We start from the raw sequence: 26,276 nt of genomic DNA, 5'->3' as shown, positions 1-26,276 counted from the left end.
TGACTCCATGGACTGTAGCCTGCCAGGCGCCTCTGTCTATGGAATTTTCCAGGCAAGAATACTGGAGTGGGTTGCCATTTCCTACTCTAGGATCTTCCCAACTCAGGGATCGTACCCGTGTCTCTTGCATCTCCTGCATTGGCAGATAGGTTCTTTACCACTGCGCCACCTAAGCAAACCTGCTCTAAGGACAGGAGCACCTCAGTGAGTGACGGTATTAGCAGAGGATTTGCGCTAGTGGTAAAGAACCCGCCTGCCAATGCAGGAGACATAAGAGGTGCAGGTTTGATTCCTGGGTTGGAAAGATCCCCTGGAGGATGGCATAGCAACCCACTATAGTATTCTTGCCTGGAGAATCCCATGGACAGAAGAGCCTAGCAGACTTCAGTCCATGTGGTCACAAAAGAGTCAGACATGACTGGAGTGAGTTAGCATGCACGCATGCCCAGAGGGCTAGAAATGAATGATGATTGGTATAAAGAGGTAGTCAAGGAAAGGCCTTGAGCAGACCTGAACTGCTGTTTAAGAAAAGACGACAGAAGAAATTACGATGGATAAGAAAAGTCACAGGTTTTTTTAATATAGACTTTTCTTAACTTTGAGAAAGTGGTTGGACTTGACAGGAAAAAGTTGGCTTAAAGCTCAACATTAAGAAAACTAAGATCATGGCATCCGGTCCCAGCACTTCATGGCAAATAGATGGGGAAACAATGTCAGACTATTTATTGGGGGCTCCAAAATCACTGCAGATGGTGACTGTAGCCATGAAATTAAAAGATGCTTACTCCTTGGAAGGAAAGCTATGACCAACCTAGACAGCATATTAAAAAGTAGAGACTTTACTTTGTCATTAAAGGACCATCTAGTCAAGGCTATGGTTTTTCCAGTAGTCATGTATAGATGTGAGTGTTGAACTATAAAGAAAGCTGAGCGTCGAGGAATTGATGCTTTTAACTGTGGTGCTGGAGAAGACTCTTGAGAGCCCCTTGGACTGCAAGGATATCAAATCAGTCAATCCTAAAGGAAATCAGTCCTGAATATTTATTGGAAGGACTGATGCTGAAACTCCAATATTTTGGCCACCTGATGCAAAGAACTGACTCATTCGAAAAGACCCTGATAATGGGAAAGATTAAAGGCAGGAGGAGAAGGGAACAACAGAGGATGAGATGGTTGGATGGCATCACCGACTCAATGGACATGAGTTTGAGTAAATTCCAGGAGTTGGTGATGGACAGGGAGGCCTGGCATGCTGTAGTCCATGGGGTTGCAAAGAGTCAGACATGACTGAGCGACTGAACTGAACTGAATGAGAACTGGTTATATAGCACAGGGATTTCGTTTTTTAAAATTAATTCATTTAATTTAATTGAAGGCTAATTACTTTCCAATATTGTTGTGGTTTTTGCCATACATTGACATGAATCAGCCATGGGTGTACATCTGTCCCCCTTCCTGAACTGCCCCTCACACCTCCTTCCCCATCCCAACCCTCAGGGTCAACCCAGTGCACTGGCCCTGAGCACCCTATCTCATGCATTGAACCTGGACTGGTGATCTATTTCACATATGGCAATATACATGTTTCAATGTTATTCTCTCAAATCATCTCACCTTTGCCTTCTCCCACAGAATCCAAAAGTCTGTTCTTTATATCTGTGTCTCTTTTGCTGTCTTGCATATAGGGTCATTGTTACCATCTTTCTAAATTCCATATATATATGCATTAATATACTGTATTGGTGTTTTTCTTTCTGACTTACTTCACTCTGTAAACAGGCTCCAGTTTTATCTCCCTCATTAGAACTGATTCAAATGCATTCTTTTTAATAGCTGAGTAATATTCCATTATGTATATGTTCCACAGCTTTCTTATCCATTCATCTGTTGATGGACATCTAGGTTGCTTCCATGTCCTGGCTACTATAAACAGTGCTGCAATGAACACTGGGGTACACGTGTCTCTTTCAATTCTGGTTTCCTCGGTGTGTATGCCCAACAGTGGGATTGCTGGGTCATAAAGCAGTTCTATTTCCAGTTTTTTAAGGAAACTCCACACTGTTCTCCATAGTAGCACAGGGAATTCTACACAGTGCTCTGTGGTGACCCAAATGGGTACGAAAAATAAAAAAAGGTGGATATACACACATACATACATCCACCCACACCCACACATATGTGTGACTGATCCACTTTGTTGTACAGCAAGAAAATAACATTAAATTACCCAAAAAATTAATAAAGAGGATATTTAAAAGATAGATTAGTTATACATTCTTTGGATTATAAATAACATGCCAATTCTAGCAAATTTAATCATAAAAGGAAAATATTATTACACAAGACTAACTCATCAGACCCACAGGTAAGTATGCAGCCAGGCTTTAAAAGGGAAATCTTGGTAATCCCACCGGCATTCTCTCTCCAACTTTCATCTCATTTATGTTTCTCCCAATCTACCTGCTTGCTTTGTACCCACAGTCCAGCTTCTGCTCCTTTGCAACGTGGTAGAAACATTTATTCCTTCCTACAAAACTCAGTAGCCAACAGTTTACAATGTTGTATCTCCTTTGTCTAGACCAGTCTGACAGAAGTTGGAATCTAAATTCTCCAAAGAGAGTTTCTAATTGGCTCAAGTTGAATCAGATGCTCACTGGGTGTAGAGGATGGGCTGAGGTTGGGGTGAAGTTATGATCCAGATCCCCCCCTTGTAAGAATGTGAGTGGGTGTTGGAGAAGAAGTAGCAACTCCTAGAAAATGGGCAGAGTGAGTTGGGTTGGTAAGACAAAACGTAGACATGTACTACAAAGAAATAAGATGGATAAGATGACTCATGAGAAAGAGATAAAGTAAACTAAACAAGGAGAAACAATGGCCATCTAGGGAGAAACTCTGTAAAGAAAATTCTAGAAAGTGCTTGATATAATTTCATGGCAGGTGCATCAAGGCAAACAGTTTCAGAACATTATTATTAGAGTTGGAGAGCTTATGTTCTTGCCACATTCACGCTGATGTTATGAACCAATGACACGAAGAAAGATAATCAAGGTCATAGCAGGGTGTTGGAGAAGGCTCAGTGTTTTCATAGGTTTTGGCAGGTGAAACCTGGTACATTCATCTTATTTGGGGAACAGGGATGGGTAGTAATGGAAAACAAAAGGCTGAAGACTATCCTTCCACCCCTGCTTTCAGTGACTGCAGAGTCATTTCTCACAATGTCGCCAGAGCTCAGGCAAAGGAAAGCAATTGTGAAGGCAGATGTGTTTACTGAGGAAATGAGTCTGCTTTTTCACTCACCACGTATGCAATCTGGCTGAATCAAGTATTTCACAGGGCTATGTAGCTATGTAAACAGTTCCCCACAAAGAGCACCAGCTTACCCTGGGGTAAAAGCTTACAAAGCTAATGTTCTCATAAAGAGTCGTTAAAAATTAGGGATGGAGGAAATTTATGAGGTCATCCCCCCTTCCCTTTGCCAACCAAGAAAGAACGCTCCCCAAAATGGTCCCTGGTGAATCTTGTCTAGTCATTCTTTGAATAAGAATAAAGAGAACATTTTAAGTCTTTCTTAGATTGTGTCCAGGGGATGCACAAGGTTGTCTGTTTTTGTAGTCTTAAACCCAACCACTTGTTTGGTTAAACTGAATTTCATTTTTCACTTTATAGAAATTGGCCTTGGCCTTGGCCATGAGCATAATGCACAACTAGAAAGTGAGGGAGAGAGGAAGAGCTGCAGCCACTCTGCACAACAGCAAGGGACAGAAAACAGCCAGGAAGAGTAATTATGCAAATGTCCCTCTGAAAATCTTGAGAGATCTTAGAAAGCTTGACAGTGCATGGACAGAGAGGTAGAGAGTCTCTAAACACATTTTTGTGTGTAGTGGGGATTCACACCAGGAGACCTCACTCTGTCTTATTGACTAGGAGCCTGACAGGGGTCATGCTATGTCAGGAGAAAATGTTCTCAGCTCTTCTATATGTTAAAGGGAGAGGAACAGGCTTCCCTTTAACCCTCAGCATTCAAATCTCTCTTTTATTTGCTGAACAAGGACTAAAGTTGCAACAAAGAGGAATTTATCCTGCTTCAATACATTCTTGATCCCCTTTTTAACTGTTTCTGACAAGAATGAACATGACTCCTATTCTACTAAACTGTTCAGGGCTCCAGGACCACAAAGTCGTTCGTGACTCCCCTTTAGTGATAACTGGTCTCTTCTTGTTCATCTGAGCCAACTTTTTATTCCTTATCCAACATTCTAACACCCTTTCCCCCATGCCCTTATTCTCTTGACACCCCCCTCCAAAAAAAAAAAAAAACATTATATTTTTAAAACAAGTCACAAAGCATTAGGGAACAAGAAATAGTTGTTGGAAGGAGAAAAGATTAGAGCAGGAAACACCAAACCAAAACAAAGCATAGGAATCTCAGCCACTTCTTTCCCATCAGATGAGTGACTCAGCCCCACAAGCCAAACAATTTGTAGATGACACCCCAGTGTGCGCCGACTGCCTCTCTGTAGCTACTTTGTTCAGGAAAGGGACAGCCCCCTGTTTTGAGTTGTTCACCTGGAAGGAAGCAAAACAAGAGACCCTCTGCCCAAAGCTTCTCTGGGGATCACATTGTACAGAGAGGCTCTTGATCCTTGGGTCCAGCCTGGATAGAATTACTTGCTGGAGTTGTGAGGCAGTACAGTCATAGGGAAACAAGATGCCTAGAAGCCTCCAGGGATCCCAGATGTCCATTTTACCTTTTCTGAAGAGGTGGCGATAATTTTTCTGAAGCTTTTCCGGGGCTAGTGATTTTTACAGCCTGCAGAATATGGCCAAAGGCTCTCTTCAACATGTGTCTGAGACAAAGGCAGCAGAACCATTTCTACTGTTGTGGTAAGGTATATTACATACCACAGGAAAATAAGGCCCATGCTCATACAAAAAGTCAAAAATACCTACTTCGCCTACTCGAGAAGTCTGTGAGTATAAATGGGTAACTGTGGAATGAAGCCCTTCTCACATTTGCAAGGATGGGTACTTGGGAGGCAGGAACAGACAAAGGGAGTGTGTGTACACACATGGCAAGTGTGTATACTTGGCGCCAAGGGTCTACAGTTAAGGGACACTCAAGGGCCTATAGGAATCAGCACAATCAACAATCAGTTCAAGTTTCCGAGTCCTGCAGGCCTGTACTGGAGGCCAGTCCCATCTAGGATGCCCACTGACCACCCCTCTGTCCAGTACAGGGAAGCAGCAACACTTTGGAAGAGAAAGTAAGACAAGGCAAAGGAGGATGGACTGGGGTAGAGAGAAAAGAAAGCATTTCTTATCTTTGCTTGGGGAACACATGTTCCCCAAGGCTCTGAGAAAACAGAGCTTTGTTCACATCTGTATATACTAATGACAGTGAGCTTGGCTCCATCTTAGGAGACCAAATGGCTTTGTGAGTGCAAGGGAAGAGTGGGCATACGAAATTATTGACCACACATGAGGGAGTGGGTGAAGCCAGCTGCATTTCAGACTTGATAGATGTCTTGGAGAACTTTCCAATGTGTTTGGTTCAGCAAACCCCAAAACACATGTCACTAAGGAACTTATTTATTTGCCTTTATTTTAAACCCCTGTGTATTTTTAGGACAATGGAATCCATATGTTCCTGTTTCATTTCACTTAACTCATTAAAGTGATGTTCAGTGAGTGCCATTTGATGTCCACAGAGTCTTCTGTTACCATTTTATGAGCATTTTGAAGCATGTGCATTCAGAATCCAGGAGCCAGCTAAACCAGATCTGAACAGGACCCAGCTTGGCTTGAAATTTAAAACTCTTGAGGCTCCGTTGGATCTCATTTTTGGCAAAATCTCTCCTCTTGTCCCAGATCCATCGCCAAGGAGGCTGCTGCAGCAAGCCCAGCCCCAGAAGAAGGGTTAAGGGAAGTGTGTCAGAACACTTAATTGAAACAACAAATCCAAGCTATGTCTCAAACACATGCCATGCCTGAAGGAAAATTTTTATTTTAAAGATAGTCCCTTCTAGCTTTCATAAAATGGCAGCTCAAAGAACCACCGCCAGATTGAATCAAGACAGGGAGAGCTTGACAACAAATCGTGATTTGTTAGATGTGAAACTCAAGTTTCTTTGCTCATGGAGACTTCACCAAACACTTTATATTTTTCATGGAAGTAATCAGAGAAAAATATAAAGTGCTGGATAGGATCTATATAAGCAATGAAAAACAGAGAAGAGCATCATTTACAAGCCAAAGCCATAAGTAATTTTTTAAAGATGCAGTATGGATTGGGCTGGATAGAGGGAAGAGGGACTCATCTGTGATATGCACATGCTGTGGAAGGAAGTGTGTCTTTCAGAAAAGTACTGGAAGGGAAAGAGACAGAGGTCAGCAAGTTAAGCATGGGCTCTACCCATAGGGAGCTTACAGTTTAGCAGGGGAATTCACGCTCGGTGGCATTTGACTCTTGGCGACCCTATGGACTGTAGCCCACCAGGTGAGACAGACATTAAATCAGCCATCATAAGAGTAAAAATATCTGATTGTAAATCGTGATTGGTACACTGAAGAAAGAGAAGAGGGTGACGAAGAGGGAATCCGATTGAGTGCGGGTCCGGGCCTCTCTGAAAGAGGGACATTATCAAAGGACACATGAAGAATGAATACGGTCAAAAATGGGCCCATTACCAAAGGAAACAGGGCCAAAGGCCCTGAGGTGGAAGGTGGAACCGGAGAGGAAGAACACAACCAGATGCACTGGCCACATCCACCCTTAAAGCTGCTGCGTTGCATTCATCCGCGCTGGACTCAGTTTCCCCAAGCTACATCGTCCGCCAGGCTACGCTATTCTTTTGTTGTTGCCGTGAAACTCTGTGCCCTGGCTTTTTAAGGCTGTGTTCATGCATTTTTTATTATCTACCTGTTCCAAACACAGGTCTCAGGTCTCTTTACCCTCCTAGACAGTGGTTCTCAAAGTCTGGCGGTCTCTGGACTAGTAGTATCATCATCACCTGGAACTTGTGAGAAAGGAAAAAAAGGGGCAAAGGGCGATACCTGACACTGGAAAGCTGGCCTGGCACTCTCCATGGGCCATGTTATTCCTCTACTGAACAGAAAAGAATCTCACCGAATACCAATCCCATGCAAGGTTACTCTGAAACCATGATAAAATAAGACAAAACAAGGCCACTTCATAATCTTATCTAAATACAGACAAAACCAAGGTCATTGTGCAGCCCACAAGTTACCAAACATCCCCTCTCTTGGCCAAAATGAGCGGCTTCTATTTCTCTTCCAAGTATAGCTTATCCTCTTGTGAGTCTCCCCTCCCTAAAGATAAAACTTTCTGAGATATCTACTCATGGAATCATTCCCCTTTTCTGGCAGCAACCAGTTGAGAGCAGACTCACTCCTGCTTGAACCTTCCTTCAAGTCTTTCAACAGAAGCCCACAGCCTACAGCAGGGTCTTCTGAGCACCCTCTCCCTGACACATCCATGGTTCCCTGAGGTGTGTGTTTCTCCTCCTGGCAGCAAATAATAAATCCAACTTATTTAACTACAGCTGTGTTCCTGGTGGTCTTTGGCTGAAGGACATTGGCACTTGGGTCCAACCCTAGACCTAAAGAACAACAGTAGATCTAAGGGTGGAGTTCAGCATAATGAATAACAGAAGGATGACCTAATGAATAATAGTAGGTCTGGGAGTTTTGTCCAGCATCCTGTGTTTTAATAGGCACTCCACATGGTCATGACGCACACTTCAGCTTGGGACCCACAGCTCTAAGGCAACGATTCTCAGTTCTAGTTGCCCACTGGAACACAGATGCCTGAATCTCCCAGAGATTCCAATTCAATTGGTCTGGAGTAGGGTCTAGAAATCTGTATAATTTTAAAATCTCCCTAGATGATTCTGTTGTGCAAAGTCAAAAATCACTTCTGTAAAACAGTGATGTTGGTGGGTACACCACTGAAGGATAATGTCTATGTGCAATATTACTCCAATCAGAAACAGTCACTTACTGCAGTTGACAAGCAATTTCTGGGGAAGCCCAGTTGTAATTCTGCCCTTAGCTATTCATGACTTGCCACCACATTCTTCCAAAGAGGGTCAAAATCTTGTTCTAGGGGAGTTTGTCCTGGCTTCTTGGCCACATGTCAACAAATGTGCTTGTCATGTCTTCTGCATCTGGTTACCTGCCTTCCTTCTTTAATTATATAGACATTCCTCAGCCATGCACACAGGGTTACTTTATATATTAATATCTCTATCCATTTCTAAGAGGCATGCTACTTTTTTAAGAATAACCACAGCTAATGCTTATCTTGTACTTAAGTTAGTGCCAGTCAGTAGGCTGACAATCTTACAGCCATCCCAGTGAGGCAGATACTACTATCATCTGTGTTTCACAGAAGAGAAAACTGAGGTTTGCGGGAGGCTACGTAGCTGCCCCAGTCACATCGGCTGAATGGATGGAGCCAGGCTTCACATGCAAGCTCCCTGTTTCCAAATCCACATTTCTAACCACCCTTGCTCACTCTCCTCCATCAGATGTCCAGATCCCCTGTCTGCTTTCCTTCTTCTTAATCTTCTTTGTGGATTCTCCTCTCAGCATGGTGTTCCCAAGCTTTTGTGGGGTGGGGTGGAGATGGGGAGGGATGGAAAGACTTCCAGCATGCTGAGATTTTTGTCCTCTCAGGAACAACAAACTCTTTCTCTATATCCCCTCCTCCACTCCCTTCCCCATGGAACTGTTCCTCTCTGACCACAGCTGTATAGCAAAAGGGAAGTGGTCTTGCTTGGTATTCAAACAGTATGGCACCCATTCAAACTGCTGCCCTGGTACAGAAGGACTTGTCAGCACTTTAGAATGTTTTAATTGGTTCCTGCCTCACAGTTTGTGGGTTATGTTAACATCATGGAATACTTTGGAATGAGACATCTATTTATTTTTCTTCTTCCCCCATTTAGATCTCTAGAATATGATTTTCAGGTTCACCCCACTCATTCTTTCTTAGATACTTTTGATCAGCTTCTGTCCTTATATCTTTCAGAAACAATTTTTCACCAGAATTTCCAATTCTAATATTAACTTTTATTTCATATTTAAATCTATAAAATTTGCATGTGTTTTAGAAATGATGATTGACATTAAAATTATCATTGACACTTATGGGTGTATCTTTCAATCTTAAATTTGATATAGTGTTAGTAAATTCTCAATAAATATTACTCCTCCTTCTCTTTATTCCACTACTACCTTATATCCCAAGAGTACCAGTCCTTGCCTGATATCTGAGAATGAGAAATACTCAGGAGTTCTTTTCCCCTGGTTGCATGGGCAGGTTATTACTTTTCCCCATTGCTAGGAGAATAATATTCACTGATCATTGCATTATCCCTCAAAGAGAAGCTACTTCTCATCCATGGTCCTGCACAACAGATCCTGAGAGTATACTATCTGCAGTGAATTCTGCTCTATACCAGGGGCACATCTTGCCTTCAACTGGCACCCAAAGCATGAAGACTATACACAAAAAACCAAGTAAGAACAGGTGACTGTATACATCACACCACTCCAGCACTGTTACCAACATTTTGTCTGCCTCAAAGCAGAACTTGGAACTTCCTCTGCAACCTTATAAAAGCAAATCCAACTCCACAATGATAACGATTTTTTGGGTAGAATGAGAATGTCAGTTTTATGCTAAATGGCAAAACTCAACAAGAATCCTGACTAGACCTCTTTAACTTCTTCAAATTACAACTTTGACTGCCAAACATTATTTTCCTCACCATCCTTTTTCCATTACTTTCTCTAAGTTCTCTGGCTCCAACTCAAAGCCCTCTCCAGGAAGGGGGTTATTCCCTCCTCGTCATATTTCCATGCCAACACACACATATGCACAAATACACATACACACAAACTTTCCCCTGGATCTTTCCCTTTTCTTGCATACAGATCTTTAGCTTTTTTTCCCCAGCCTTTTCAAATTATTTACATCATCACAGCCATCAACTCTCTCCCTACCTCTCTACCTCTTAACATTCACCTTCTTCAATGCATCCGAGGTTTTGAAATAATAATTACTTTTCACCTGATATAAATGTGTGTGTTAGAGACAGAGAGAGGAAACAGGCACATAAAACAAAATATAAGTGCTAACGTGATAAGTAGACCCAAGATAACACGAGAATGAGAGCAAATAAGGACTGCCCCCTGCGCTGATCCCAGAAGGATCAAGGCATGCCTGTTGCTCTCTACATTTGGGGGTGTCTGGAGACAGTTTGGTTGTCACAATCAGAGAAGGAGTGTGGTGTACAACCAACACCTAGTTTTTAGAGACCAGGGATGCTGCTTAACACCCTACAATGCGCAGGAGAGACTCCACAACAAAGGATTCTCTGGCCCTAGATGTCCACAGAAGTTGAGAAACCAGGAATTCTTTTAGAAGTAAAAGGTAACTGAAGTTTTGAAGAATAAGTGGAAATTTCCAAGCAAATAAGTGGAGAGAAGATTCCAGCAGAAAAACCTGAATGACAGAACTTTAGGAGATCACTTTGATAAGAATTTGAGAACTATTTCAAATATGTAGAGAAAGTTCATCTCTATTTAGGATGTGGACAGTCACAAGAAAATGTTACTCCCACTAAAAAGTAAGATAATTTATAAAATCACTATCATTTTATGTGTCAGAGAGCTGAGAATGCAAAGCAATTGGACAAACTGAAATCAAAAAGTGGACAAATTCCTCCTAAGAGAGATGAGGACCATCGCGATTTTCATGTTTGGTAGAACAGAGAGGAGAAAAGAGTCACAGATAAGGAGAAGAAGAAAACAGCTGAACTTAAAAAACATTTTCTAATTGGTGAATAATTATTTTACAGTGTTGTGTTGGTTTTTGCCATTCACCAGTGTGAATCAGTCGTAATTATATCTATATCCCCTCCCTCTTGAGCCTCCCTGGCCCGCTCCCCTCTGCCCAGGTCATCACAGATCATCAGGCTGTGCTCCCTGTGTTCTGGAGCAGCCTCCCACGAGTCATCTGTTTTACACACGAGACAGTATATGTGTCGATGCTACTTCTTCAGTTCGTCCTTCCCTCTCCTTCCCTCTCCATGTCCAAAAGTCTGTTCTCTATGTCTGCAACTCTATTTCTGCCCTGCAAGTAGGTTTTCCAGTACAATTCTTCTAGATTCCATACATACGCATTAATATACGATATTCGTTTTTCAAGCTCTAGGTTAATCAACCTCACTGGAACTGACTCAAATTTGTTCCTTTTTATGGTTGAGCAACATTCCATTGCCCATGTGTACCACATCTTCATTATCTGTTCATCTGTTGATGGACACCTATGTTACTTTCATGGCCTGGCTATTGTAAATAGTGCTGCAATGAATACTGGGGTACATGAGTCTTTTTGAATTGTGGTTTTCTTGCGGCATATGCCCAGTAGTGGGATCCCTGGGTCTAACTACCATACGACCCAGCTGATCGTCTAATGAATTTTTGGAGGCTTAACCTAGGCTGTGTATGAGAACTTAGAATCCCTGAGAGTATTTTTTGCTTTTTAAGTACTTTCTTAAACCACAAGTTCCTCCAAGCTCATCTTGTATATTTCCAGTCTCAGCCATTGCTCTAAGGATTCCTGCATCCTTTAACTGAATAACAGTATTAGAAACCAAGATCTGAGTGCTAGGTATTTTTGTTTTCACATTGTCCTGATATTTTCCTTTAATTCTTTGAATGCATTTATAATATTCGTTATAGTGTTAGATCAGATCAGATCAGTCGCTCAGTCGTGTCCGACTCTTTGCGACCCCATGAATCGCAGCACGCCAGGCCTCCCTGTCCATCACCAACTCCTGGAGTTCACTCAGACTCACGTCCATCAAGTCAGTGATGCCATCCAGCCATCTCATCCTCTGTCATCCCCTTCTCCTCCTGCCCCCAATCCCTCCCAGCATCAGAGTCTTTTCCAATGAGTCAACTCTTTGCATGAGGTGGCCAAAGTACTGGAGTTTCAGCTTTAGCATTATTCCTTCCAAAGAAATCCCAGGACTGATCTCCTTCTGAATGGACTGGTTGGATCTCCTTGCAGTCCAAGGGACTCTCAAGAGTCTTCTCCAACACCACAGTTTAAAAGCATCAATTCTTCGGCGCTCAGCCTTCTTCACAGTCCAACTCTCACATCCATACATGACCACAGGAAAAACCATAGCCTTGACTAGACGAACCTTTGTTGGCAAAGGAATGTCTCTGCTTTTGAATATGCTATCTAGGTTGGTCATAACTTTCCTTCCAAGGAGTAAGCATCTTTTAATTTCATGGCTGCAGTCACCATCTATAGTGATTTTGGAGCCCCCCAAAATAAAGTCTGACACTGTTTCCACTGTTTCCCCATCTATTTCCCATGAAGTGATGGGACCGGATGCCATGATCTTCGTTTTCTGAATTTTGAGCTTTAAGCCAACTTTTTCACTCTCTGCGTTCACTTTCATCAAGAGGCTTTTTAGTTCGTCTTCACTTTCTGCCATAAGGGTAGTGTCATCTGCATATCTGAGGTTATTGATATTTCTCCCGGCAATCTTGATTCCAGCTTGTGCTTCTTCCAGCCCAGTGTTTCTCAAGATGTACTCTGCATATAAGTTAAATCTTTGCTAATGCCAATATAGCAAGTAAGGCTTACATTTTTTTTTTGTTTCTTTTGAATGTTTTGCTTGTGTTCTTGTTATTGTTGAAAGTTGAATATTTTATATAAAACACTGTAGCAAATCTGGATTCAGATTCATGGAGATTGTTTTTTAACTCACCTGGATTCAGTTTGTGGAATTGATCTCTCCAATTATGAGCAGTCACTGATGTCTCTGCTTAAATTTTTTATTCTTATTTTTTCACTTAGAGTTGTTCCTGAGTTTGCATAGTATCTCTTTTGTTGACTGGTCAGCCAGTGATGGAGCAGATGCTGTGCTTAAATGTCCATTATAAGGCACCTACCCTTTCCTTGTGGATCTGTATGTGGATTAACAAGCGCATTCAAAGTTCAGGCTTTATGAAGTCTGCCTCAGATTCTATCCTCTGCCAGGACCTCTCAGGTCTCTCCTGTACATGGCTGCTGCTAAGTTCAGTCGTGTCCAACTCTGTGGGTCCCCAGAGACAGCAGCCCACCAGGCTCCCCCGTCCCTGAGATTCTCCAGGCAAGAACACTGGAGTGGGTTGCCATTTCCTTCTCCAATGCAGGAAAGTGAAAAGTGAAAGTGAAGTCGCTCAGTTGTGTCTGACTCTTAGCGACCCCATGGACTGGAGCCTACCAGGCTCCTCCATCCATGGGATTTTCCAGGCACAAGTGCTGGAGCAGTGGTCAGAAAAGTATGAATACAGGATGTGTGAAGAGCATTTAAATCTCTTCTATGACTTTCACTAAGAGCTCTTTTTAAAATTTATGGCTGGTCTACCATTCTCATTGAGATTGCAACCTCGGGCAAGCAGAGCTCTTTTGTTGTCGACCAGGTTTCTTTCTTTCATCGACAACACTGCTGCTGCTGCTGCTAAGTCATATCAGTCATGTCCGACTCTGTGTGACTCCATAGACGGCAGCCTACCAGGCTCCTCAGTCCCTGGGATTCTCAAAGCAAGAACACTGGAGTGGGTTGCCATTTCCTTCTCCAATGCATGAAAGTGAAAAGTGAAAGTGAAGTCGCTCAGTCATTTCTGACTCTTCGCAACCCCATGGACTGCAGCCGACCAGGCTCCTCTGTCTATGGGATTTCCCAGGCAAGAATACTGGAGTGGGGTGCCATTGCCTTCTCCGGACAACACTGCTAGGTATGGACTTTCTCTGCTCCAAATCATGTCAACCAACCATGGCTGCTGGTTTTTACAGCTGGCTGCCTCCAGATAATACACTAGCACCAAGTAAGCTGGAGCCAGAGAGTAGATGGGTACAGCTACAGGCATCTCAACTGAAGATTCCCACTGTTCTCACTTGAAGTTCTAGCAGTTTTCCCTAAAGAAACCCTTTTCAATTTGTCATTTGCCTTTGTTGCGGTCAATTTCCAGAGCACTGAAATGGTTGCATTCTTTAGTCCAGTTTTATGCTTTTTGTTAGGAGAATATTAGCCTACTTTTCACTCCACTATGGCCAGAAATCTCCCTCCTTTGGTTCCCCAATAAGTGTGTGTGTGTGTGTGTGTTTGTGTGCGCGCGCGCTTAAGAAAGCAATTATAGTCTCATTTAGCAGAAGAGCTCTGGAAGATATGGACTCAGAAAATGTACTGTCCTATTAACATTAGACACAGGTGACCTGATTATCTGATATTTTACAGTGTAACTGATTTCTACATGAGTTATGTAGGAAGAGATGGTGGCTGTGTGAAAAAGATGTCTTCTATAATTTTTTTTCATAGTCTCAATCTAGTGAATAATTTCCCTGTTGTATCCCCAATGAGTATCTAACAAGAAACCTATTCACCCTCACTGGTTCACTAACAGTCCCTAAGCCCCCAATTAATTACTCCTTTCATAGCTGTGGAAAATGGCAGGCTCAGTGGGTCTTATATTTGGGTCAAAGAAAAGCCAAAGAATAGATAGTTAGGACCTGTCCTTTAATGGGGAAATCTAGTGGTTTCAAGAGCTTTTGAATTTGATAAACACTTTTGGGGGGAGGCAGTTTGTTTTAGAAAATCAGGGCAATTTTTACTTTGTCAAATAAAACAAACACATCAGCCATCAACCATTATTATCATTACATAATAAAGACATCCTATCACCTCCCAAATAGGAAGGTTTTAGTGACTTATAATGCGTGTAATTTTAAATTATTTTTATATGAGATAGGATTATTAGCTGCAAATACATTTCTAAAAGGGGCATAAAAACATGTTTGTGTGCTATACAAACAGGGGTAATGCCCAAATATACTTTCAGATGATTCCACCTGAGCCTACCCTGTATCTGAAGCTGGCACAAGTATTACACAGTCCACATTGCAGATACGAGACATGGGATACAACAAGCAGACCAGCAGCCACAGATCCTTTTAGTGCAGGATTTTGCTAACTACACATCTGTCTTATTTCAGGTTTCCTAGAAAACAAAGTCTAAGGAAAAGCTTACATTCTAATGCAGTAAGGGTGGGTGCAATCCTGGAAAGCAGGACTAGAAAAGAAAAACAGGAGAGCAGTGCATTAGTGGGGCTTCCCAGGTATTGCAGTGGTAAAGAATCTGCCTGCCAATGCTGAAGACATAATTCTTGCCTGGAAAATCCCATGGACAGAGGAACCTAGCAGGCTACGGCCCATGGGGTCTCAAAGAGTTGGATATGACTCAGTGGGTGAGCACACAGTGCATTGCTGAGTTGGCTAAAATTTCACACAGAGCCTCAGTGTTTATTTAAATACATGGGATGTCTCTAGAGAGGTTATAAGCAAACACCGCATGTTGTAAAATTCCTTGGTGGCAGGCAGCATGGGTGGTTTACCTGCTTATTCCTTCTTGGTGAAAGACATCCTGAAAGACACTGAGGTTGTATTATCTAGAACCTCCATGCAACCACTAGAGAAATCAAAGTTTTCATGAGTCTGATAGGTTTGAATCCAAGTTCCGATGCTCCTGCAGCACTCACTGGGGAGGGGTTACAAATGGAGGCCGTGCTGGAACCCAGTGTGCACTACTGGGAAAGGCAGAGATAAGGAGGAGTACTGTTAGAGGGAGCAGGAGCAATGTAAGGCATCACTGGGGGTGTTTCAAGGACAGAATAAGCCAGAATCTGAGTCCTGGAGAAGGCACGTGGTTTCCAGTTGCCCACTTTACCTGGGCATGCTACAATTCTGCTCAGGCCTGATGTTAATGACCTAGAGTTAGCCCAAATCCTACAAGCTAAGGGCAAGGTGTTAATTCTAGAACTACCGGGATTGAGTATAAGATCCCACAGGTTAAGGACTCAGTCCTATAAGACTGTCCTCCCCTCAGACGAGTGAAAGTCCTGGGGTCCACCCACATTTCTGACAAACTGGCTCCAAAGTGGGTGTTCCTATGATGCCCATCAGGTTTTATAATTCTCTAGAAAGACTCACAGAACTCACTGAAAATGCTGCACTTTATAATTACAGGTATATCATAATGGATGCAACTCGGGATCAGCCAAACTTTGGAGACACAGTCGGAAGTCAGGGCAGGGTAGACGGGAGAGGGGGCATCTTTTCTCTATAGCACCAGGGAGTGCCACCCTCCTGGTATGTTAATGTATTCACTATCCAGGAAGCTAAAGAGCCTCATTGTTCATAGTTTTTAATCTAGCTTTTATTATGTAAGCAAGATTGATTGAATCATTGGCAATTTGATTGACTTCAATCTCCAGCCACACTTCCCTCTCTGGGTGTTAGGGGGTAGGACTTGTTTCTGGCAATTAACCTCCATCCCAAAGACAGCTAGGAGCCTTGTTAACATAAACTCACATGCGGTCCAAAGGGTCTTACTGACACTTCTATCACTCAGGAAGGTTTTTTGAAGCTCTATGCCAAAAGAATCTGAACCCCTGGTATAGATATAAGTCTACTGGAAACAAAACCCAAGTAACAGTTTTCATTATATTACCGCATGGACGAGTGAATCTGGGTAGAGCATACAATCTGGATCCAGCACAACTGCCAAGTGCCTTTCTGTGGCTCTTGCTTCTTCCTGTTGGTGGTGGTGGTTTAGTTGCTAAGTCATGTCCGCCAGGCTCCTCTGTCCATGGGATTTCTCAGGCAAGAATACTGGAGTAGGTTGCCATTTCCTTCTCCAGGGGATCATCCCAACCGAAGGATCAAACCTGCATTTCCAGCATTGCAGGCAGTCTCCTGAAATGCAGATCTGCAATGCAGATAGATTTTTTACCTCTGAGCCACCAGGGAAGCCTGCTTCTTCATGTTACTGACTTCCAGATAGACATTTCAACATGCCTACTGGTGAGTCCAAGGGCATATGACTGCCTCTAGACATAAAAATACAAATACTCAAAAACAAAGAAATTCTCCCCATTATGGGGAAAGTTCAAATTTGTCAATTGTTCACTGCAATGCTGTGTGCCATTGCATTTTTATTACAGAGTGACCCCAAAGCAGCTTTTTTGGGGAAGGTTATTAGACCATGGAATTTTTTTTTAGAAGCACTTTCCCGGTTCTGTTATAAGTGAGACATATTTGTTATTTACAATTATCGAACTTCATTCATATCTTCAGACAGATTTGCTATGCAGTTGACTTTTCTTTACAGTCAAGGTTCTAATTTAAATCATTTGAAGCAAAAGGTAATGATATTGTTAGTGTAGATTAGCTGTCTTGTTTGGTCTTAGTGTTGATTAGCTGTCTCTACAGTCAGTAAAAGAAACTATAAGCTAAGAAAAAAATTGTGTCTACTATTACCTCCATATTCATTGGGAATTTAGTCATATCTAGTAGATGTTAGTCATTATATCTTATTACAACATGTGAGCAACATACTCATAATATGTTAATAAATCTCACAGAATTCTAGGAGATAAAAAAAATTATTCCCGTTTTACAGAAAAAGAATTACAACTTTAAGATTAAAAATTAAGCACATAGATGTCATGTGGAGACAAACAACCCAAGGAAAAAATGGACAGAACACCTAAACAGACATTTCTCCAAAGAAGGCATACAGATGACCCACAGGCACGTGAAAAGATGCTCAACACAACTATCAGAAAAGTGCAAATCAAAACTACAGTGAGTGACCACCTCACACCAGTCAGAATGCCTACCATTAAAAGTCTACAGATAACAAATGCTGGAAAGGGTGTGGAGAAAAAGCAATCCTCTTACACCATTGGTAGGAATGCAAGTTGGTTCAGCCACTATGCAAAACAGAATAGAGGTTCCTCAAAAAATTAAAAATACAGTTGCTATATGATCCAGCAACCTCACTCCTGGGCATAATCTAGACAGAATTATAATTCAAACATATACATGTACACTTAAGTTGATAGCAGCATGATTCATAATAGCTAAGACATAGAAGGCAATGGCACCCCACTTCAGTACTCTTGCCTAGAAAATCCCATGGACGGAGGAGCCTGGTAGGCTGCAGTCCACGGGGTCGCTAGAGTCGGACACGACTGAGCAACTTCACTTTCACTTTTCACTTTCACGCATTGAAGAAGGAAATGGCAACCCATTCCAGTGTTCTTGCCTGGAGAATCCCAGGGACTGGGGAGCCTGGTGGGCTGCCGTCTATGGGGTCGCACAGAGTCGGACACGACTGAAGCGACTTAGCAGTAGCAGCACCAAGACATAGAAACAAGTTAAATGTGTGTCAGCGATGAATGGATAAAGATAATACATATATGTGGTACGTATACACAATGGAATACTCAGTTTAGTTCAGTCGCTCAGTTGTATCTGACTCTGCGACCCCATGAATACTATTAAGCCATAAAATAAATGAAATAATCCTATTTGCAGTAATATGGATAGACTTAGAGATTAGCATACTAAGTGAAGTAAGTCAGAAAGAAAAAGACAAATACCTTATGGTGTCACTTAGATTTAGAATCGAAAATATGACACAAATGACCCATCCATGAAATAGAAACAAGACTCAGACATGGAGAGCAAACTTGCAGTTGCCAAGTAGGAGGAGAGGGAAGAGAGATGGATTGAGTTTGGTTAGCTAATGCAAACCATTATATATAGAAATGGATAAACAAAGTCCTACTGCATAACACAGGGGATTATATTCAATATTCTTTGATAAACCATAATGGAAAAGAGTTTTGAAAAAATATATGTATGTGTATGTGTGTGTGTATATATATATATATATATGTATAACTGAATCACCTTGCTCTACAGCAGACATTAACACAACATTGTAAATTAACATTATTTCAATTAAAAAAAAAAGATACTATGTGGAAAAAGAAGGATACAAAGCTGGAGGGTGTAACTTTATGGTCGGGGGCTTTTAAAATCTCTCTCAACTGCCTGTGAAATATAAACTTCGGATACTCCAGTAATCTAGATTTTGTAGCTCTGTCTTTTTAAATAGTTTTATAGGATCAATTAAGTGTCCTCAAGAGGGAAATAATCCTCGCAAATGCTCTTCCAGGAAGTTAAAGAAGAATTTCTCCTTCCAGTTCAGCTCAGAGTAGTCTCAAATACCACTTTCCTTCTGATACACTATTGTCCTTCTTGTTCTCATCAGTATTAATAATGGAAACTTACTATACTAACCTTAGTCATGTTCCAGGCTTTGTGCCTAATAGTTCTCATTCAGTCTTTCTTTTCTGGTTCATCTTGGCCCCGCCCACCTACGTGCTGCTGCTGCTGCTGCTGCTAAGTGGCTTCAGTCATGTCCGACTCTGTGCTACCTACATGCTACCTTGTGGTAAATCCGAACTGTTTGGGATGTGAGTGTTTTACCTCATCAGTGAGGTGACACGGTCCCAAGTCAGTGGGTATACCCTATCGTCACTACAGTATTAACCAATAGCTTGTACTGAATCACTACTTTTTGGATGGCAATATAGATACTGAATGAAAAAACTCTGGCTTCTCTTAGGAATCATCTTTTTGTTCTCTTTCCTGTGTAACCTCTCAGTCAGAAATTTTCATTTATAATAATGCAAAAACTAGGAAGTTACTGGTAAAAGAAATTGTGCAAACAGGGCCACCGGTAAACACTTTTAACCTGGAATCAGTAAGCACCCGGGGGCTTCAGAAACAGGAAAATGGTTTGGCACTTTTTCCTAGCATAACTGTCCCTCTTTGCAGGTGAGAGAGGGAGGATCATTGTCATTAATGAGTCCTCTCTATGAAAACAAATAAATGTAAATAAATTATAACTAGAGCACCTTGGTCTGCTGGTGGCTGCATCTGTGTAAAACAGGAAACAGGTCTGAATCCTGGGAGTTGTCACAGGTCAATTGCTCTCAGCTTTTTTCTGACCTTCTATAGTACAGTGTTGGTCTCATCCATTTTGGTTCTTGATCATGCATACTATCTAATAGCAATCTCTCGCTTTTGCAAGGATCTCATCACCCAAAATATGTTGTCCTGAAACATGAAGTGAGAGTTGCTCCCAGGTGTTAATTGGTGGTGTTTTATTTAGAATTATTCAGTACTAATGTCAAAGTAGGGAGAATAGCATGGAATAGAAATAATGGGTGCCATTCAGAAGGCCAAAGCTTGTGGACTCAACACACAGGAAGATACCTGGTAAGGGAGAAGACAAGTGTTGGCTTCTCCATGGAAACAGATCTCATGCTTACTTGGCCTGCACATTATCTTTAAAGAGCAAAGATGTCAACAAAGCTAGATCAATATTTTTTTTTCCCAGTAAATGTAAGGATTTAAAAATCTGAGAAGTTAAGACAATTCTAGAAGGAAAGAATAGTCTTTACAACAAATGATTCTGTGACATCTAGATATCTGTATGCAAAAGAATAAAGCTGGATCCCTCCTTAGAGGAAAGAAAGGAGTAAAATTATAGGAGTATATCTTCACAAACTCAGGTTAGACAAAACTTTCTTAGATATGACATTAAAAGCATAAGAAACAAAAGAAAAGATACACTGAACAACATCAAAGTCAAAAACATAAAAAAATAACTTCTGTGCTCCAAAGGACACCACAAAGAAAGTGAGAAGACAACCTTGAGAATAGGAGGGTGAAGTGAAAGTCGCTCAGTCGTGTCTGACTCTGCGACCCCACATACTGTACAGTCCATGGAATGCTCCAGGCCTGAATACTGGAGTGGGGAGCCTTCCCCTTCTCCAGAGGATCTTCCCAACCCAGGGACTGAATCCAGGTCTCCCTCATTGCAGGTGGATTCTTTACCAGCTGAGCCACAAGGGAAGCCCACGAATACTGGGGTGGGTAGCCTATCCCTACTCCAGCAGATTTTCTCAACCCAGGAATCGAACCAGGATCTCCTGCACTGCAGGCAGATTCTTTACCAACTGAGCTATCAGGGAGGACAATAGGAGAATACATTTGCAAATAGCATGTCTGTTATGATACTTGTATCTAGACTATACACAAAACTTTTATGACTTAAAGCATAAAAAACTCAATCTAAAAATGAATAAAGGATCTGAATAGATAGTTCTCCAGAGAAGATATAAAAACTGGCCCATAAGCACATGAAATGATGCTCATTATTAGCCACCAGGGAGACAGAAGTCAAAACTACAGTGAGATACCATTTTATACCCACTGAGATGGCTAGAGAAGGCAATGGCACCCCACTCCAGTACTCTTGCCTGGAAAATCCCGTGGATGGAGGGGCCTGGTGCAGTCCATGGGGTCGCTAAGAGTCGAACATGACTGAGCGACTTCACTTTCACTTTTCACTTTCATGCATTGGAGAAGGAAATGGCAACCCACTCCAGTGTTCTTGCCTGGAGAATCCCAGGGACGGGGGAGCCTGGTGGGCTGCCGTCCATGGGGTCGCACAGAGTCAGATATGACTGAAGTGACTTAGCAGCAGCAGCAGAGATGGCTAGATAGAAAGGAGATAATAAATGAAATCAGATGAGGGTTGGTGAGGATATACAGAAATTGGAACCCTCATACATTGCTGATAGAAATGTAAAATGTGCAGTTGCTTTGGAAAATATTGTGGCAATTCCTCAAAACACAGAGTTATCTTATAACCCTGGAATTTCTCCTAGGTATATACCCAAGAGAAATGAAAGCATGACCACAAAAAAGTGTGTACACAAATGGTACACGGCACCGATATTTATAATAGGCAAAAGGTGGAAAAAACACAAGTGTCCATCAATTTGATAAATGGATTAAAAAAACCCTGGACATCCAGACATGAAAAACAAAAACTATAAAACTTCTAGAAGAAAATCTTTGTTACAAAGGGACACTGACATGACACCAAAATCAAAATCTTAAAGAAACTGAACTGTTTCAAAATTAAAAACTTTTGAATTTTAAAAAAGCATCACTGAGAAAATGAAAAGACAAACAAACACACTAGAAAAAAAAAATTAGAACCTAAAAGCACTCTTATTATTTTATGAGATGGAGTCCCCACCCTCCAGGATCTAAAGCCTAGTGATCTGAGATGGAGTCCCCAGCCTCCAGGATCTAAAGCCTGGTGATCTGAGATGGAGTCCCTAACCTCCAGGATCTCATGCCTGGTGATCTGAGGTCGAGCTGACATAATAATAATAGGAATAAAGTGCACAATAAATCCAACATGATTGAATCATCCTGAGCGCTGCAGAGCTGATGCTTCTGAGCTGTGGTGCTGGAGAAGACTCTTGAGGGTCCCTTGGACTGCAAGATCAAACCCATCAGTCCCAAAGGAAATCAGTTCTGAAAATTCATTGAAAGGACTGATGCTGAAGCTGAAACTCCAATACTTTGGCCACCTGATGTGAAGAACTGATTCACTGGAAAAGATCCTGATGCTGGGAAAGATTGGAGGTAGGAGGAGAAGGGAAAGACAGAGGATGAGATGGTTGGATGGCATCACCGACTCAATGGATATGAGTGTGAGCAAGCTCTGGAAATTGGTGATGGACAGGGAAGCCTGGTGTGCCCAGTGCATGGGGTGCAAAGAGTCAAACATGACTGAGTGATTGAACTGAACTGAACTGAGTCATTCTGAAACCCCCTATCTTGGTCCATGGAAAAATTGTCTTCCACAGAACCAATCCCTGGTACGGAAAAGGTTGGGGACCACTGCTATAAGAGAATAATCTTCCTGACTGTAAAGGAGCCCAAAAAATTAATTTAAGCAATTAAATTCCACGAAAGACACATGAATGGCTTAATGCAACATAAAAAATGATCAGTAGGGAAATGCAAATTAAAATCTGAACCAGAGACCAACACATAGGCTTTTCTGGTGGCTCAGACAGTAAAGAATCTGCCTGCAATGCAGGAGATCTGGGTTTGATCTGTGGGTTGGGAAGATCCCCTGGAGAAGGGAATGACTACCCATTCCATTATTCTTGCCTGGAATTCCATGGATAAGGGAGCCTGGAAGGCTACAGTCCGTGGGGCTGAAAAAAGTCAGGCATGACTGAGTGACTAACACACACAGAGACCAATGCATATTCACTAGAATAGCTATAAAAATAATGACAATAAGTGTTAGAGAAATTATGGAGTAACATGAACACTTACACATTCCCGGTGGGAATATCAATTGGTATACTCCCATTTTTAAAAGTTTAGTAATTTCTTAAAACTTAACATACATTTACTCTGTATGTGTGCACTCAGTCATTCAGTGGTATCTGACTCTTTGTTACCCCATGGACCATATCCCTCCAGGCTCCACTGTCCACGACCATACAACCCAGCAATTCTACTCCTGGGTATCTACCCATGAGAAATAAAAACCTATGTCCACCCCAAAACTTGCGTATAAAAGTTTATCAGAGCTTTATCATGCTATGCTAAGTCACTTCAGTCGTGTCCGACTGTGTGCGACCCCATACACGGCCGTCCACCAGGCTCCACCATCCCTGGGATCCTCCAGGCAAGAACACTGGAGTGGGTTGCCATTTCCTTCTCCAATGCATGAAAGTGAAAAGTGAAAGTGAAGTCGCTCAGTCGTGTCTGACTCCTAGCGACCCTATGGACTGCAGCCTACCAGGCTCCTCCATCCATGGGATTTGCCAGGCAAGAGTACTGGAGTGGGGTGCCATTGCCTTATCATAGTAGCCTCAAATTGAAAGTGATTCAAACCAATAAGCAAAATATGGAACCAATCTAATACTATTCATCAACACATAGAAATGAACTTTTGATACATACTACAGCATCAATGAACCTCAAAAATATTATGCAATGTAGAAAAAGCCAGCCTCAAAAGACTACATATCACATTATTCCATTTTCATGAAATTTCTAGAAAACATAAATCTATAGAGGAAAAAAGTAGTCAGTGGTTGCTTAAGGCTGGGTATGGGAATTGACTACAGACAGGTATGAGGGAATGTTTTATATTGGTAGACATGTTCAAAGCTGGATTGTGGGGTTTGTTGCACAACTCTATAAATTCACTGAAAATTACTGAATTGTATATGTGCAATGAGTGAATTTTATGGTATGTAAATTATACCTTGACAAAGCTGTTTAAAAAATGCACATATTTCAGGCTCCTTAGATGCGCCACGGCTTCGGTAGCGACCGCCTCTCTACGCGGGTGTGAGCTTCGCCAGCCCCTCCCCCAGGAGACCGTTGCAGTCGGCCAGCCCCTGCTCCTTGGTAACCATGTGTGACCGAAAGGCCGTAATCAAGAATGCCGATATGTCGGAGGAGATGCAACAGGACTCGGTGGAGTGTGCTACTCAGGCATTGGAAAAGTATAATATAGAGAAGGACATTGCGGCCCATATCAAGAAGGAGTTTGACAAGAAGTACAACCCCACCTGGCACTGCATCGTGGGGAGGAACTTCTGTAGTTATGTGACACATGAAACCAAACACTTCATCTACTTCTACCTGGGCCAAGTGGCCATTCTCCTGTTCAAATCTGGTTAAAAGCACGGACTGTGCCACACACCCAGTGATCCATCCAAAAACAAGGACTGCAGCCTAAATTCCAAATACCAGAGACTGAAGTCTTCAGCCTTGCCTAAGGGAACATCTCCATCTTTGAATCTTTGTTGTGTTTTGTACAGGGCATTCTCTGTACTAGTTTGTGGTTATAAAGCAATTAGTAAAACAGCTTACATTTGTATTTATTTTCTATTCCATACCTCTCTGCCCCATGTTTTTTCTCTTCAAAATCCATTCCTTTAAAGAAATAAATCTGTTGAAGTGTGCGTTAATTACCGTTTGTTCAAATAATCTATTGAAGATGGCCTATTACTTGATCTTGGGTAGGTTGGTGGGGGTGATTCCTTGAAGTTTTTGTGGAATGTAATAGACTAGCCTATTCAACACTCTGGAGTTTCATTCTTGCCCAGCCTGCTCCTGTTGTACATGGAAGAATACTACTCAGAAGTGCATGTTGAGAAATGCATGGCAGAGAAACTCGTACCCCTAACCTGATAAATACATTCCTTAAGTGCTCCTTCTGTGGTAACTGCTATAGACTGTTCTAGGCCTTAGGCCTCAAGAGAAGATGAATGTGTCGTATAACTCCTTTAAGTTTTCTGTGGCTGTAAAATGGAAATAAGCTGGTGAGAAAGTTGGGCTAATGAGAAATTTGTTGGGCTGTAGACATTTACCCTCCCCTGCCTTGGCCAAAGTATACTCTAGAGATTAAAGGTGGTCTTAAAGGGAAAAAGCTTTTGAGCAGCAGTCCTCCATGTGATTCTAATAAAGTCTGCAGGAATTAAAAAAAAAAAATGCACATATTTCAAAGGTCTACCACTGTAATTCAGGCCTCTGAGATGATGTAGTGCTTTGCTTTAACCTGTTAGATTCTAGATAGAAGCTTCAGAGTATTTATGGGTATACTGGAAGACAGTCTAGTCTAATAAATGCAATTGGAAACTAATTTATACCTTTTAATAAGAGTTCAATCTTTTTATAAAAGTTTTCTTTTTCTTGTTGGAGAAAGTATTTTTAAAATAATATTAAAATGCTTCTGATTTCCTAGCACACTTCAAGAATCTTAAGGGAAAAATGCTTTGGGATTTTTTAATTATTATTATTGACTACATGTGTAATAAAAGGCTGAAAAAGGAGCCCATCTGAAAGATAAGACATTCTCTCACTCTACTTCCCATTTACATGTCCTTTACTTGTTTCAACAGCATATGTCTGGTTCTTTTTCTTAAGCTTGATTTTTTAGAACTCTCTGCTTCCATTGTATTGAATCTTATTTTTGGTTGTCAGAGAATGCAATGGCACCCCACTCCAGTACTCTTGCCTGGAAAATCCCACGGACGGAGGAGCCTGGTGGGCTGCAGTCCATGGGGTCATGAAGAGTCTGACACGACTGAGCGACTTCACTTTCACCTTTCACTTTCATGCATTGGAGAAGGAAATGGCAACCCACTCCAGTGTTCTTGCCTGGAGAATCCCAGGGATAGGGGAGCCTGGTGGGCTGCCATCTATGGGGTCACACAGAGTCGGACAGGACTGATGTGACTTAGCAGCAGCATTTTTGGTTGTGAACACATTTTTTACTATTGTGTTAGGATTCTCCAGAGAAACAGATAAAGAGGATATCGTCAAGGCTGTATATTGTCACCCTGTTTATTTAACTTCTATGCAGAGTACATTATGAGAAACGCTGGTCTGGAAGAAACACAAGCTGGAATCAAGATTGCAGGAGAAATATCA

At 41.8% G+C, this 26,276-nt stretch overlaps 1 protein-coding gene and 1 pseudogene across 2 annotated transcripts in view; one reads left to right on the top strand and one right to left on the bottom strand.

The window, feature by feature from the left end:
• PIK3R1 (phosphoinositide-3-kinase regulatory subunit 1) overlaps window positions 1–26,276 on the bottom strand; it is a 455,332-nt gene that overhangs the window by 400,344 nt on the left and 28,712 nt on the right. The window lies entirely within an intron of this gene.
• On the top strand, window positions 24,118–24,811 carry LOC147350473 (dynein light chain 1, cytoplasmic pseudogene; annotated as a pseudogene). The gene has a single exon (XR_015148934.1). The product of XR_015148934.1 is annotated as a dynein light chain 1, cytoplasmic pseudogene (transcript).

This window comes from Bos grunniens, chromosome 20 (genome assembly GCF_055505025.1).
Source record: "Bos grunniens cultivar Pamir isolate PY7600 chromosome 20, Bosgru_T2T1.0, whole genome shotgun sequence".
NCBI lineage: Eukaryota > Metazoa > Chordata > Mammalia > Artiodactyla > Bovidae > Bos > Bos grunniens.
Note: the sequence above shows the minus strand (reverse complement) of the source record. Positions and strands in the feature narration are given on the sequence as shown.